The sequence below is a fragment of the Thalassophryne amazonica genome, chromosome 4, assembly GCF_902500255.1.
Source record: "Thalassophryne amazonica chromosome 4, fThaAma1.1, whole genome shotgun sequence".
Taxonomy (NCBI): domain Eukaryota; kingdom Metazoa; phylum Chordata; class Actinopteri; order Batrachoidiformes; family Batrachoididae; genus Thalassophryne; species Thalassophryne amazonica.
This window is the reverse complement of record NC_047106.1, coordinates 36,995,298-37,009,928: the sequence shown is the minus strand read 5'-3', so window position 1 is coordinate 37,009,928 and position 14,631 is coordinate 36,995,298. Positions and strand designations below refer to the sequence as shown.

At 37.7% G+C, this 14,631-nt stretch overlaps 1 long non-coding RNA gene across 1 annotated transcript in view; it reads left to right on the top strand.

The window, feature by feature from the left end:
- The first annotated feature begins 3,164 nt into the window (after nt 1-3,164).
- The window catches only part of LOC117509144, a 14,327-nt gene continuing 2,860 nt past the window's right edge, over nt 3,165-14,631 (top strand). Inside the window, exon 1 of the long non-coding RNA XR_004560267.1 lies at nt 3,165-3,175. This is a non-coding gene — a long non-coding RNA (uncharacterized LOC117509144). The remainder of the gene's footprint in view (nt 3,176-14,631) is intronic.

Genomic DNA, 14,631 nt, shown 5'->3' with positions numbered 1-14,631 from the left:
GAGTTCATCTCATACAAAATGGGAGCAAAACCAAAAGTGTTGCGTTTATATTTTTGTTGAGTGTAATTGTAAATACATTAAAAATACATACATGACACAAGAAAGTGAAAACACATTTTTGTTGTGGTCCATTTAAAAATCAAATGACAAAATAGATGTAATAATAAAAGAAAATAATATTAATAATAAAGATACTACTACTACTACAACTACTACTGATAATAATAAAAATAATGTTCATATTAATAGTATGTATATAACATGAACCTAACAATTTATGAATACACTAAGACAGTAAATTAACATAAAATAATTATGTAGATCAAGCAGGTAGCGTGTTACTGACTCACTGTCATCCTACCTACGTTGAATATCTCTGCTTCTTCTCTGTCTTTTCGCCATCTTCTCTGTTTAAGACACTCTTAGGCTTCTTACAAGTCCTTCTCACTCCTCTTACCAGTTTGGCACCGTAGGAGTTCTCTTAAGGCCTAAGGTGTTTTGCGGACAACTTTCATTTTTCCAAGGTAAATTCAAAGAATTCAAGCATTTCTAAGATTTTCTTAGCATATCGTCACTAGGAGCTACAGTATTTTTAGCCTTAAGCTGCTTCATGGATATGGGCCCAAATGATTTAGGTGGAGGATGAATATACATTCACATTACTGTCTCATGTGACCGGAAGACAGTTATGACAATTTTTTTTTTTTTTTTTTTTTTTACATGCGTGCATAAAGCAGATATAATTTATTTCTGAGTAATGTGAACATGCAGAATTGTCATTATTAACATTATGAACAGATTTGAGCCACATTTATATGGTTTTATATCTTTGCAAGTCACAGTCATAACCTCCTGACTACATTCCTGGTAGTTAAGAGGTTAAGTTGAAACAGTACAAACTGTGAGTGACTGTGGTGGCCTGGTGGTTAGAGAGGCAGGGAGGAGAGAGTCACAGTTCCATCCCCCACCAGACAGGAAGTTCCCAAAGATGCCCTTGAGAAAAATCCTTATTCCCAAAATTGCTCCTTGTATAATAGGTTATCATTAAAAGTAACTTCTAACGGCTGTGTTTTTGTTGTTGTTGTTGTTGTTTTTTTTAACTTCACAAGAATGTGGATGTGCTGGTGAACCAGTTGTGGTTCATGTACGTGGCCAAAGTACATAATGTCCCAATGAGTGTACACGTACACACGTAAATGTGAATAGGAAAAAAAAATAGAACACTTCAGCCGGTTATGTGAACATAGCCCAGTGTCATTTCAATGTAATTTCACCATAAAATATAGACACAGCAGAATGAATGTTTGTTTCTCAAATGTTCCAGACACTTTAAAAAACAAAAAGTGCATTGACTTAAAAACATACCTGTTTAATTGAAAACCTGATTTAAATACTGTAGACTGTTCAGTTACCCAAAATCAAACCAAACAACGTATCCAACTGCATCAAACTACATCTGCAACAGCATCCATAATTCAGAGTATCAGGCATTTTGAGAAGATGTTACAAGGGTTTTAAAACAGTCAAGTTCACTATCAATAAAATATTTTATTTTATTTTATTTCTTTAGCTATTTTCCTATAAATTATAATGAAAAAAGAAATTTGACCTTGACCGCTGACTTTTATTGTTGGCTGTTCCTAATCCAAATAACTTACATTTTCCCATCTACACACCCGATGTAGCTGTCAAATTTGATTGTAATCAGATTAAGATTTTACAATATCTCACTAATATACAAACATACATACAAACATAGTTACATAGAAATGAAATCAGTCACAACATTTAAAATGCCATTTTTCTTATTTTAAAAAGAGCTTAATAGTAACAACTTAATAGTTACATCAGTATTATGTACATAAAGTACATTTGTATGTAGCTGTTTGGTAACTGTGAGACTCTCCAGTCTGTACAAAATATTCAGATCTTTACTTGAATGTAACTTCTACTTCTTTGGCATTTGCTTTGAGTATTATATATAGATAATACTAATCACATTACTGCATAGGTTACTGCACACAGAGACAGTACTTTATGGAGATTATTGTCCACGGTGACCAAAATGCAAGCATGTAATAACCTCACTGCATATCAAATTAAAGCAAACTGTTCAAAATAGATTAAATCTCCACTGTTATTATGTGCAGTGTGAGTGTTAAACATTTGATGGAAAACAATTCTAGAGAACATCCTGTTGCAGCCTTTAAAATTGTAAGCAAAAAGAAGCATGTGTTAAAAAAAATTTCCCGAGTTGCAGAAGTAACAAATTCCAACAGTCAAAAAATTGACCCATTTGATGAATTCAGTTCAATTGTTGGTGGGATCCAATAAATATATGTAGCCCCAACTCAAACAAAGTATATCCACACAATACTTTTTTTTTTTTAATTTGTTTGGAACCCTTAAATAAAAGATTCTGAAATTGAAAGAAAGAAAAAGTGAATGAATAATTTGGAGCTATTCAAATCTAAGGGATGCAAATCATTACCCAAAATTGGATTAAATTAATTCAATGGATTGTTGTTTTTTTCAGTATAGGCCACTATAAGAAATTAAACACCACATTTATTTAATCTAGTTATGTCAACTACAAAACATTTCTGTTCAAATGAAATGGGAAAAGGAAATTGTGTCAAATTGTTACAGTGAACTGTATATTGTGTTTCCCATTTGTGTAACTGGATGACATAATTCAGTAAATATATATAGTGTCTTTTTTTTAAAGAGTGGAACTCAATTCTGGTGAAAACATTCAGATTGTTGTACTATTGAAATTGTCAGAGCAACACAAATGTACTTCAGTGATCACCATGTTCTCTTTTAGAATTTTAGCACATCTAATAGAAATATGTTTTATTTCCATTTTGTGGCAAGAAAATGCTGGACATTTTGTATACCGCTAAAACAAATGTCTTGTGCTGTATATAAGGCGTTTTGAGAGCACAGCGTGCCTTTGACATGAATAAACTCTACTGCTGAATCATGAATTGAGCCTCAGTCTCACTGCATTTGTTACGAGCTGAAGAAGGACATCTCATATTGATCCATGTCGATTTTTCTCAGTGTGAAACTCATAACGGACAATGTTGTGTGCAAACAACATCCACTGTAATACAACATCAGTCATCATGGAAGTTATCACATTTTTACCCGAGGCCAAAATATGGCCATTGTATTGTGGAGACTTTGCATCTGTCTGTCTGTCCGTTACCGTCAGTCCTGTTACTGCCAGGGTATTCAAAATTCACAGGAAGCATTCTTGGAAGTTGAGACACAGACCTTTGACATGTTCAAAGATGGGATTACATTACATTACATTACATTACATGCTTATAGGGTATTTTAGCTTTGCATTATATTTAAAGCTACAGTGTGTTGGATTTAGGGCTGAATTCCAGAAAAGGAATACAGCATTTCTAACCACCTGTTCATTAGTGTATTGTGGTGTTGTGTACCTGCAACAATGAATCAATATGTTTTAATAACCTCAAAATGAGACCTTCATATCTACAAGCCCCCATCGTGGAGGAGGCACCGCTGTGTTGATACAAGGACCCAAAAGGGACATACGTATTCTGTCTTTTGCATTTTGCGAGGATGAAGACTGAAGAAAAAAGAAGGGGAATCAGAGGTTGCTTTCCTCTACACTGTTTACACTTTTGACAGGAAGCAGAAATTTTGACCACATTACACCCATTTTGGCATCCCTTTACTGGCTTCCTGTCTCCATGAGATCAGATTTGATCAGATTTTAAGGTTCTGTTACTAACCTATAAAATGATTCATGGACTGGCACCTCCATACTTAAGCTGACCTAATTAAACCCTACGTACCGGCCCGGGATTCGCGTTCTCAGAGTGCAGGACTACTTTGTGTCAGTGAATAAAAAGTCTGTGGGTCACAGAGCTTTCTCTTATAGTGCCCCTGTTCTGTGGAATGATCTCCCTGTTTCAATAAAACAGTCAGATTCTGTAGAGACTTTCAAGTCCTGACTAAAGATGCACTTATTTTCCCTTTCATATGATTAGCATACTGGCATAGTATGTTACTATGCTTTTTACTCTTTTAATTCATTTTATTAGAAAACGGAGCGGGCCACAGCCTCAACTTTATCTAAATTCTGGGTCTTTTAGTGAAACTTAGGGCTAGTGGCCGGCAATCACCTTAGTATTTCTTCTATTTTTCTTGTTGCTTAATGCTGAAAAATTATACTGTATTTGGGTGATTCTTTAACTACGGGCACTATTGGCCTTGTAAATGTAATTTCCACCACACCATTGCCTTACAATATAAAGCGACTTGGGCCAACTGTTTGTTATGATTTGGTGCTATATACATGTGCTCTGATGTCACTGTTTATCTCCATAGAAACTACCCAAACAATCTTTCATACAAACTGTTTAAAGGGACATTACAGTGTTGTGGTGGAAATTATGGCAATAGTGTGGGACAACTACATTTTGTTTAAAAAAATCACAACAGTTGTATGACATTGAATACCCCAATTATGTTTTGATTATTTTACTGATATTTTATTCAGAGATATTTTAAAACATTAGAAAAAAAAGGTTTTTTTTACCATTCATTTTTATTATTGAAGATCAAAAGTCTGGGTGTGGGACAAGTACAAAACGGCAATATTTGCATATAATGATGCTGAAAAAAGGTGAAAAAGTCATCATAGACTACTAGAACAAATTTCTTAACACACTTTTATTGTAAAGATAACTATAAAAGTGTGAAATTTCCCCTTTTTTCTGTTTTTCATACAATATGATCAAAGGACATAATAAGTGCCCGTAGTCTAAGAATAACCCATTTGTTGTCTTTCTGATGCCTGATTCTGCTTTTTTTTTTTTCTCTCCCTCTGTTTGAGGTGCAACTCCACCCAGAGATAGGTGTGGTGTCTACTTCTGCAACCCTCCAGTCCTGTGCACCAGCAAAATTTCCTGTATATTCATTTTGTAAATTGTTTTGTCAATTGTGTCACTAGCATGGCCCAAGCAGAGGGCCACCCCTTTGAGTCTGGTCTGCTTGAGATTTCTTCCTCAATATCATCACAGGGAGTTTTTCCTTACCTCTGATTGGCTGTGTGCTTGCTCTGGGGGTTGGTAAGGTTAGACCTTACTTGTGTGACGCGCCTTGAGGCAACTTTGTTGTGATTTGGTGCTATATAAATGAAAATAAATTAAAATTAAATAAAAACTGTTTACTGTTTTTACGTCGTGACCGGCGAGGCCTTAACCTGTAGCTTCACTACAGCAAATGATGCTAGGTTAGAGCCTGAGCCATCTGGATTTTTTTGTGGGCCAATACGATATCGATATTAGGAAATAACAAATTACGATGCAGACATATCTGGAGATATATATACATAAAAAATGGCAGTGATTCCTAACGTTTCATGATCAAACTCTTATGACAAAAGTTGAGGCTTGATGGTTTAATTTTAAACAGGAACTTTATTATAAACAAGTAGAAATATAACCAATAACCAACCAAAGTACCTACAGTAGTGTTCAGAATAACAGTAGTGCTATGTGACTAAAAAGATTAATCAAGATTTTGAGTATATTTCTTATTGTTACCCCCTTTTCTACTTTTTTTTTACTAATAGCCTAATTTCATAGCCTTAAGAGTGTGCATATCATGAATGCTTGGTCTTCTTGGATTTGTGAGAATCTACTGAGCAACCCAATCCAGTCGAAGATTCAAGCTTCTCTACTAGAGAATCTACTGAACCTACTGGCACCTTGTTTCCCATGTAACAATAAGAAATATACTCAAAACATGGATTAATCTTTTTAGTCATATAGCACTACTATTATTCTGAACACTACTGTATATTGGCCTGCCTAGCTGGTCCCTTGTTTCTTGTCTCTGACTGAAAATGAATGGCAACCAATCATTATAATGTGACCAAGGGATGATGAGGGCCTCAGCCATAATTGACTACACTATAAACAACACCCCTCGAGTACTCTTTGCTTTCTTGCTTGCCTCTACTGGTGGTTGGCTCTCACTGTGGTATTGTATCACTTCCTGTTCCGGAGCACAGCGGTGTTTTGCTGTATCTGTTAGCTGTTTAATCTGCACAAATTGATCTAGTTAACTAGATAACGATTTGTTTCACAGTGTAATCTTCACATGCCTTAACTAAAGCACTCCCTCTGCTGAATCACCTCTAAATTATTTACACATTATTCACTTTGTGTGTTTTTAGGAATCCGCTAGCTTAACGCAGCTACTAGCTCTTAGCCGATTTAGCATGGCGGCTTCTCCTGTCTCTCCCGCACTTTTCTGCTCTGGGTGTGAAATGTTTAGTTATTCCTCGGCCTCCTTTAGCAGTAACGGTACTTGTAATAAGTGTAGCTTATTCGTAGCTTTGGAGGCCAGACTGGGCGAAATTCGAGACTCGGTTCCGCACCGTGGAAAATTCTACAGCTAGCCAGGCCCCTGTAGTCGGTGCGGACCAAGGTAGCTTAGCCGACGTTAGTTTCCCTCTGGCAGATCCCGAGCAGCCGGGAAAGCAGGCCGACTGGGTGACTGTGAGGAGGAAGCATAGTCCTAAACAGAAGCCCCGTGTACACCGCCAACCCGTTCACATTTCTAACCGTTTTTTCCCCACTCGACGACACACCCGCCGAGGATCAAACTCTGGTTATTGGCAACTCTGTTTTGAGAAATGTGAAGTTAGCGACACCAGCAACCATAGTCAATTGTCTTCCGGGGGCCAGAGCAGGCGACATTGAAGGAAATTTGAAACTGCTGGCTAAGGCTAAGCGTAAATTTGGTAAGATTGTAATTCACGTCGGCAGTAATGACACCCGGTTATGCCAATCGGAGGTCACTAAAATTAACATTGAATCGGTGTATAACTTTGCAAAAACAATGTTGGACTCTGTAGTTTTCTCTGGGCCCCTCCCCAATTGGACCGGGAGTGACATGTTTAGCCGCATGTTCTCCTTGAATTGCTGGCTGTCTGAGTGGTGTCCAAAAAATGAGGTGGGCTTCATAGATAATTGGCAAAGCTTCTGGGGAAAATCTGGTCTTGTTAGGAGAGACAGCATCCATCCCACTTTGGATGGAGCAGCTCTCATTTCTAGAAATCTGGCCAATTTTCTTAAATCCTCCAAACCGTGACTATCCAGGGTTGGGACCAGGAAGCAGAGTTGTAGTCTTACACACCTCTCTGCAGCTTCTCTCCCCCTGCCATCCCCTCATTACCCCATCCCCGTAGAGGCGGTGCCTGCTCCCAGACCACCAACAACCAGTAAAAATCTATTTAAGCATAAAAATTCAAAAAGAAAAAATAATATAGCACCTTCAACTGCACCACAGACTAAAACAGTTAAATGTGGTCTATTAAACATTAGGTCTCTCTCCTCTAAGTCCCTGTTAGTAAATGATATAATAATTGATCAACATATTGATTTATTCTGCCTTACAGAAACCTGGTTACAGCAGGATGAATATGTTAGTTTAAATGAGTCAACACCCCCGAGTCACACTAACTGTCAGAATGCTCGTAGCACGGGCCGAGGCGGAGGATTAGCAGCAATCTTCCATTCCAGCTTATTACTTAATCAAAAACCCAGACAGAGCTTTAATTCATTTGAAAGCTTGACTCTTAGTCTTGTCCATCCAAATTGGAAGTCCCAAAAACCAGTTTTATTTGTTATTATCTATCGTCCACCTGGTCGTTACTGTGAGTTTCTCTGTGAATTTTCAGACCTTTTGTCTGACTTAGTGCTTAGCTCAGATAAGATAATTATAGTGGGCGATTTTAACATCCACACAGATGCTGAGAATGACAGCCTCAACACTGCATTTAATCTATTATTAGACTCAATTGGCTTTGCTCAAAATGTAAATGAGTCCACCCACCACTTTAATCATATCTTAGATCTTGTTCTGACTTATGGTATGGAAATTGAAGACTTAACAGTATTCCCTGAAAACTCCCTTCTGTCTGATCATTTCTTAATAACATTTACATTTACTCTGATGGACTACCCAGCAGTGGGGAATAAGTTTCATTACACTAGAAGTCTTTCAGAAAGCGCTGTAACTAGGTTTAAGGATATGATTCCTTCTTTATGTTCTCTAATGCCATATACCAACACAGTGCAGAGTAGCTACCTAAACTCTGTAAGTGAGATAGAGTATCTCGTCAGTAGTTTTACATCCTCATTGAAGACAACTTTGGATGCTGTAGCTCCTCTGAAAAAGAGAGCTTTAAATCAGAAGTGCCTGACTCTGTGGTATAACTCACAAACTCGCAGCTTAAAGTAGATAACCCGTAAGCTGGAGAGGAAATGGCGTCTCACTAATTTAGAAGATCTTCACTTAGCCTGGAAAAAGAGTCTGTTGCTCTATAAAAAAGCCCTCCGTAAAGCTAGGACATCTTTCTACTCATCACTAATTGAAGAAAATAAGAACAACCCCAGGTTTCTTTTCAGCACTGTAGCCAGGCTGACAAAGAGTCAGAGCTCTATTGAGCCAAGTATTCCTTTAACTTTAACTAGTAATGACTTCATGACTTTCTTTGCTAATAAAATTTTAACTATTAGAGAAAAAATTACTCATAACCATCCCAAAGACATATCATTATCTTTGGCTGCTTTCAGTGATGCCGGTATTTGGTTAGACTCTTTCTCTCAGATTGTTCTGAGTTATTTTCATTAGTTACTTCATCCAAACCATCAACATGTCTATTAGACCCCATTCCTACCAGGCTGCTCAAGGAAGCCCTACCATTATTTAATGCTTCGATCTTAAATATGATCAATCTATCTTTATTAGTTGGCTATGTACCACAGGCTTTTAAGGTGGCAGTAATTAAACCATTACTTAAAAAGCCATCACTTGACCCAGCTATCTTAGCTAATTATAGGCCAATCTCCAACCTTCCTTTTCTCTCAAAAATTCTTGAAAGGGTAGTTGTAAAACAGCTAACTGATCATCTGCAGAGGAATGGTCTATTTGAAGAGTTTCAGTCAGGTTTTAGAATTCATCATAGTACAGAAACAGCATTAGTGAAGGTTACAAATGATCTTCTTATGGCCTCAGACAGTGGACTCATCTCTGTGCTTGTTCTGTTGGACCTCAGTGCTGCTTTTGATACTGTTGACCATAAAATTTTATTACAGAGATTAGAGCATGCCATAGGTATTAAAGGCACTGCGCTGCAGTGGTTTGAATCATATTTATCTAATAGATTACAATTTGTTCATGTAAATGGGGAATCTTCATCACAGACTAAGGTTAATTATGGAGTTCCACAAGGTTCTGTGCTAGGACCAATTTTATTCACTTTATACATGCTTCCATTAGGCAGAATTATTAGACGGCATTGCTTAAATTTTCATTGTTACGCAGATGATACCCAGCTTTATCTATCCATGAAGCCAGAGGACACACACCAATTAGCTAAACTGCAGGATTGTCTTACAGACATAAAGACATGGATGACCTCTAATTTCCTGCTTTTAAACTCAGATAAAACTGAAGTTATTGTACTTGGCCCCACAAATCTTAGAAACATGGTGTCTAACCAGATCCTTACTCTGGATGGCATTACCCTGACCTCTAGTAATACTGTGAGAAATCTTGGAGTCATTTTTGATCAGGATATGTCATTCAATGCGCATATTAAACAAATATGTAGGACTGCTTTTTTGCATTTACGCAATATCTCTAAAATCAGAAAGGTCTTGTCTCAGAGTGATGCTGAAAAACTAATTCATGCATTTATTTCCTCTAGGCTGGACTATTGTAATTCATTATTATCAGGTTATCTTAAAAGTTCCCTGAAAAGCCTTCAGTTAATTCAAAATGTTGCAGCTAGAGTACTAACGGGGACTAGAAGGAGAGAGCATATCTCACCCATATTGGCCTCTCTTCATTGGCTTCCTGTTAATTCTAGAATAGAATTTAAAATTCTTCTTCTTACTTATAAGGTTTTGAATAATCAGGTCCCATCTTATCTTAGGGACCTCATAGTGCCATATCACCCCAATAGAGTGCTTCGCTCTCTGACTGTAGGCTTACTTGTAGTTCCTAGGGTTTGTAAGAGTAGAATGGGAGGCAGAGCCTTCAGCTTTCAGGCTCCTCTCCTGTGGAACCAGCTCCCAATTCAGATCAGGGAGACAGACACCCTCTCTACTTTTAAGATTAGGCTTAAAACTTTCCTTTTTGCTAAAGCTTATAGTTAGGGCTGGATCAGGTGACCCTGAACCATCCCTTAGTTATGCTGCTATAGACTTAGACTGCTGGGGGTTCCCATGATGCACTGAGTGTTTCTTTCTCTTTTTGCTCTGTATGCACCACTCTGCATTTAATCATTAGTGATCGATCTCTGCTCCCCTCCACAGCATGTCTTTTCCTGGTTCTCTCCCTCAGCCCCAACCAGTCCCAGCAGAAGACTGCCCCTCCCTGAGCCTGGTTCTGCTGGAAGTTTCTTCCTGTTAAAAGGGAGTTTTTCCTTCCCACTGTCGCCAAGTGCTTGCTCACAGGGGGTCGTTTTGACCGTTGGGGTTTTTACATAATTATTGTATGGCCTTGCCTTACAATATAAAGCGCCTTGGGGCAACTGTTTGTTGTGATTTGGCGCTATATAAATAAAATTGATTGATTGATTGACTTCCAACAGCCAAAGTCTTTTTCTGCATTTGATAAAATAAAAATTTTCATTTAATCGAAAATGATACCACTACTAGTACGTTGCTGAAAGGCTCATATCAGCAATTATTATCAGCCCACCTGTATATTTGTTGCTGTTTACACAAAATCCAACCCACTGTAGTTTTAATTAATTATGTTTAAGATGGTTTATCGTTTGTTCCACTCACCACGATTTGATTAAACCGACGTCAGCTGATGTTTCACAGCCGTTATAAAAACCACGGTCATTAAAGATTACAGTTTTCACTTAAAACAAAAAATATTATGCAATGAGCTCAGTTCATCAGCATTTTTGGTTCAGCTTCATTTTACAAAAAACTTCTTATTTAATCAGCATATCAAGTCAAATCTGGGAGCATGCGCTTGGCGCTGCGCATCACAGTTCACCATATCACAGAACTAACTGCCTTGAGTCCTGGGTGACAACCACACATGCTATAGTGCATGTGGAGAGTCTGTGCTAAATGGAGTCTTTAAATATGAAATTCAAAATTTGAAATGGGTGCACATTCCTGAACTGTCCAGCAAGTGGCAGTGTTCAGTGGGTGGCAGACTTTTCCAATTCACCTGCTGCATTTAAGGTAATCACCATCACCAAAAACAAATTCAGCAAAACTGCAGAGGTTCAAAAGAAGATGAACAAGGAAGCTTTAAATAAAGCAATTTTTACTTGTGTTTTTCATTGTTACTTAAGTATTGTTTTCCAAATCCAAACACTGCGATCCCAGGTCGTTGTATTTTAATAATCTTTTTACAGAAACAGTTGTCAAAAACAGCTCTGAAATTCAATGATGGCGCTTCCTGGAAATCCTGGAAGGCTTTTTATTAGATGTTTTTAAGCACCAGAGGAGGCAAATCAAGGAGACCTTTTTCTAAATGTTTGTTTTAAAACGGTTGGTAACCTTAATTAGGCCCTGATATGCAACAGCATGGAACAATGTGCTGAAGTACTTGTGCTGAAAAGGTTTCGAAACTTTCTCAAACAGTGCTTTGAGTATGACATCAGTAATTTGAAATAGTGATTGAAAATTGTGGTGCAGCTGCCAACCACATGCTTTAACCATTGTTTAATTCCAGTGTTACTCTTCTGTTGCATTGTATAATTTCACGCTGCGGTTGCTGGCTTAAGATGACTCTCATGTGAAGACTAGTGTCTGTGGGCACACAGCTTGCTGCTTAGTATTCAGCTGGTGGCATAAAAAAAAACAAAAAAAAACACACCAGCTAAATCTATCCAGCATCCATCAACCATCCAGCAGGTGGCAGTCACATCTCTGGGCCATTACACAGGCAAAACAAAGTGGCTTTTACAGTTGATCTGGTGCAATTAACCATGATCTAATCACGTCTTCCTTATTACAGTTCCCTCAAAAAATATTGGAAAACTTGGCATTTCACACATTTTAATTTGTTTATGCCATTTCAACTACAAAACAAACAAACAACAAAAAAAATACAAAAAAAAAGAAAAGAAATCTAAAATGATCTTCCTTAAACTGAAAGCAAATCTCTACAACTCATGCCTGTATATAGAGGGGGTTCAGGGGGTTCAACCGAACCCCCTCCCCGAGAATTCTGCTGATTTTTTTCTGATCTGGATATCAACGTTATGTATTTTCTTTTCATTGATAATAAGCAACAAGCACTAACTGTTACACAGCTATTATCACACACCCTCAAGTTTCAATTTCCTCTGCCAGAGTAATCCCTTAAGTGATGAAAGGGGAAACTGCTAGATAAACTTTTCCCATGGGGGTTGAGAATTTTTGCTCCGTGGTCCCTATCCTCGTCTGATATCAAACAGATTAGTAGGCTTGTAAATACCCATGTAGACACACAATTACACTTGTCTGGTTTGTAAAAACTTGTTTGTATGTATAAGCTGAGAAATAAAGGGAGCGTCTCCTTCCTGTTGCAAATACTGTAAAGGTGCTAATATTCGCGTGGGATTTATTATGCGAATTTCGCAAGTTAAACAAGGTCACCAAATTAAATACTGCTATTTTAATACATAACGTACATATACGTACATATTCATAATGTAAACACGAATATTAATACTGCTAAATATGAGGTCTGTTAGAAAACTATCCGACCTTTTTATTTTTTGCAAAAACTATATGGATTTGAATCATGTGCGCTTGCATCAGCTAAACTTGAACCTTCATGCCCATGCGTGAGTTTTATACCGACAGGCAGGTATAAAGTTTGCATTAATGTTATCTTGGTTCTTCCTGGGTGGCTCTTATGGCAACTGATCCAATCCGAAGCAAGGACTATTTGTATATAAAAATGTATTTCCTAAAATGATACATTTTGGGTTTCAAATGACATTTATGTAGCTTTTTACCCCTCGAAATCCTCAAAAAGCTTCTGCTTCGGGGGGCTTCGCCCCCCTGAGCCCCCCACGAGGGCGTTACCCCTCGACCCCACCGGGGGCCCTGCAGTCCACTGGACCCCCAACTCAAGGATTTGAACCCCCCCTTTCACATTCCTATATACGGCCCTGCAACTTGATATAAATGTTATTCAGACAAGTCAGGAGAAGGATACATGAACATTTCCAAGTCACTGAATATGTCTGAAGAAAACTGGCAATAAAACTAATTATTTACAGGTATTATACCAAAGTGTTCCATTACTTATGCAACCCATCATCTTGGCTTTTATGTTTTTAATTAATTTATATCAAGTTGTCGAGATTTGCGTTGAGTTTGAGTTTAAGGAAGATCATTTTAATTTATTTATTTATTTATTTATTTTTGTATTTTTTTAATGGCATAAACAACTTCAAATGTGTGACATATCAAGTGTTGCACTTTTTTTGGAGGGCACTGTAGGTTTGATCACCATTCCTTATTATGTACTCTTTTCATGTGCTGAGTTGCAGGATGCTGCTATTTATTGTTTTTGAGTTACTGCCTACACAAGTTGCCTGTAATGCACTAACCCACTTATTTCATTTCTTTTGGGATACAAACCTTGCACTATTAAAAAAATGCATCAAGTTAAGCACATGCCTCAGATGAATTTTACTAAAAAATGTAAAATGTATTTGTCATCTTTGTGCCATCAGTTTAAACTGAAAAGGCCTGAAGTCCCACAGTCCAACTTCCAAGGTCAAAATTAAACATGTGAACATTAATGTGAATTTGTTAATTACAATCTGTTTTTGCTGTAGCATGCTGCAGACTCAAACATCAACACAAGAGGGAGCCATCAGGTCTGACTGAAGCTCCATAGGCCAGACTCATACTGGAAAAGAACAACTGCAGCTGTGTCCGTGCATGTATTTAAAGGGACAAAAACTGCACACAGATGTTAATTTTAATGTTTTCAGTCTTGTGCTGACGCCAGTGGCGGCTGGTGAAAAACAGTCTTGGTGGGGCTGCTGTGCCAATAGATTTCCTTGCCTTGTCCAGTACAGGCATTCAAGTGAACAGTTGGAAAATTACTACAATTCCACAATAATCATTTCATGTCCTTCTCAAAATCAGCAGTTTTACAGATCAAGTTAACCATTTACAGCTATATTAGGCCCCATTTCTACTTTGGAAAGGAACAGTATCAAATACAACACTCAAGTTCTTGAGCAAAGAACATTTCACCATTTGACACCAATTACACACATAGTACACCAAACTATACTGAACTGTCATTATCTTCAGACAAACAGATCCTGGGGTTCACAGTGACACCGACCTTAACAGAATAGAAAATATCACCAAATTTACACTCTTTAAAAATGTGGAAAAATTCTTCAATTGACAAAAGAACATTATGTACATACAACAATGTTCACACCACCTTCAGAGAGAGAGAGAGAGAGAGAGAAGAGAGAGAAAATGTGTGTGTGTGAGAGAGAGAATGTGTGTGTGTGTGTGTGTGTGTGTGTGTGTGTGTGTGTGTGTGTGTGTGTGTGTGTGTGTGTGTGTGTGTGTG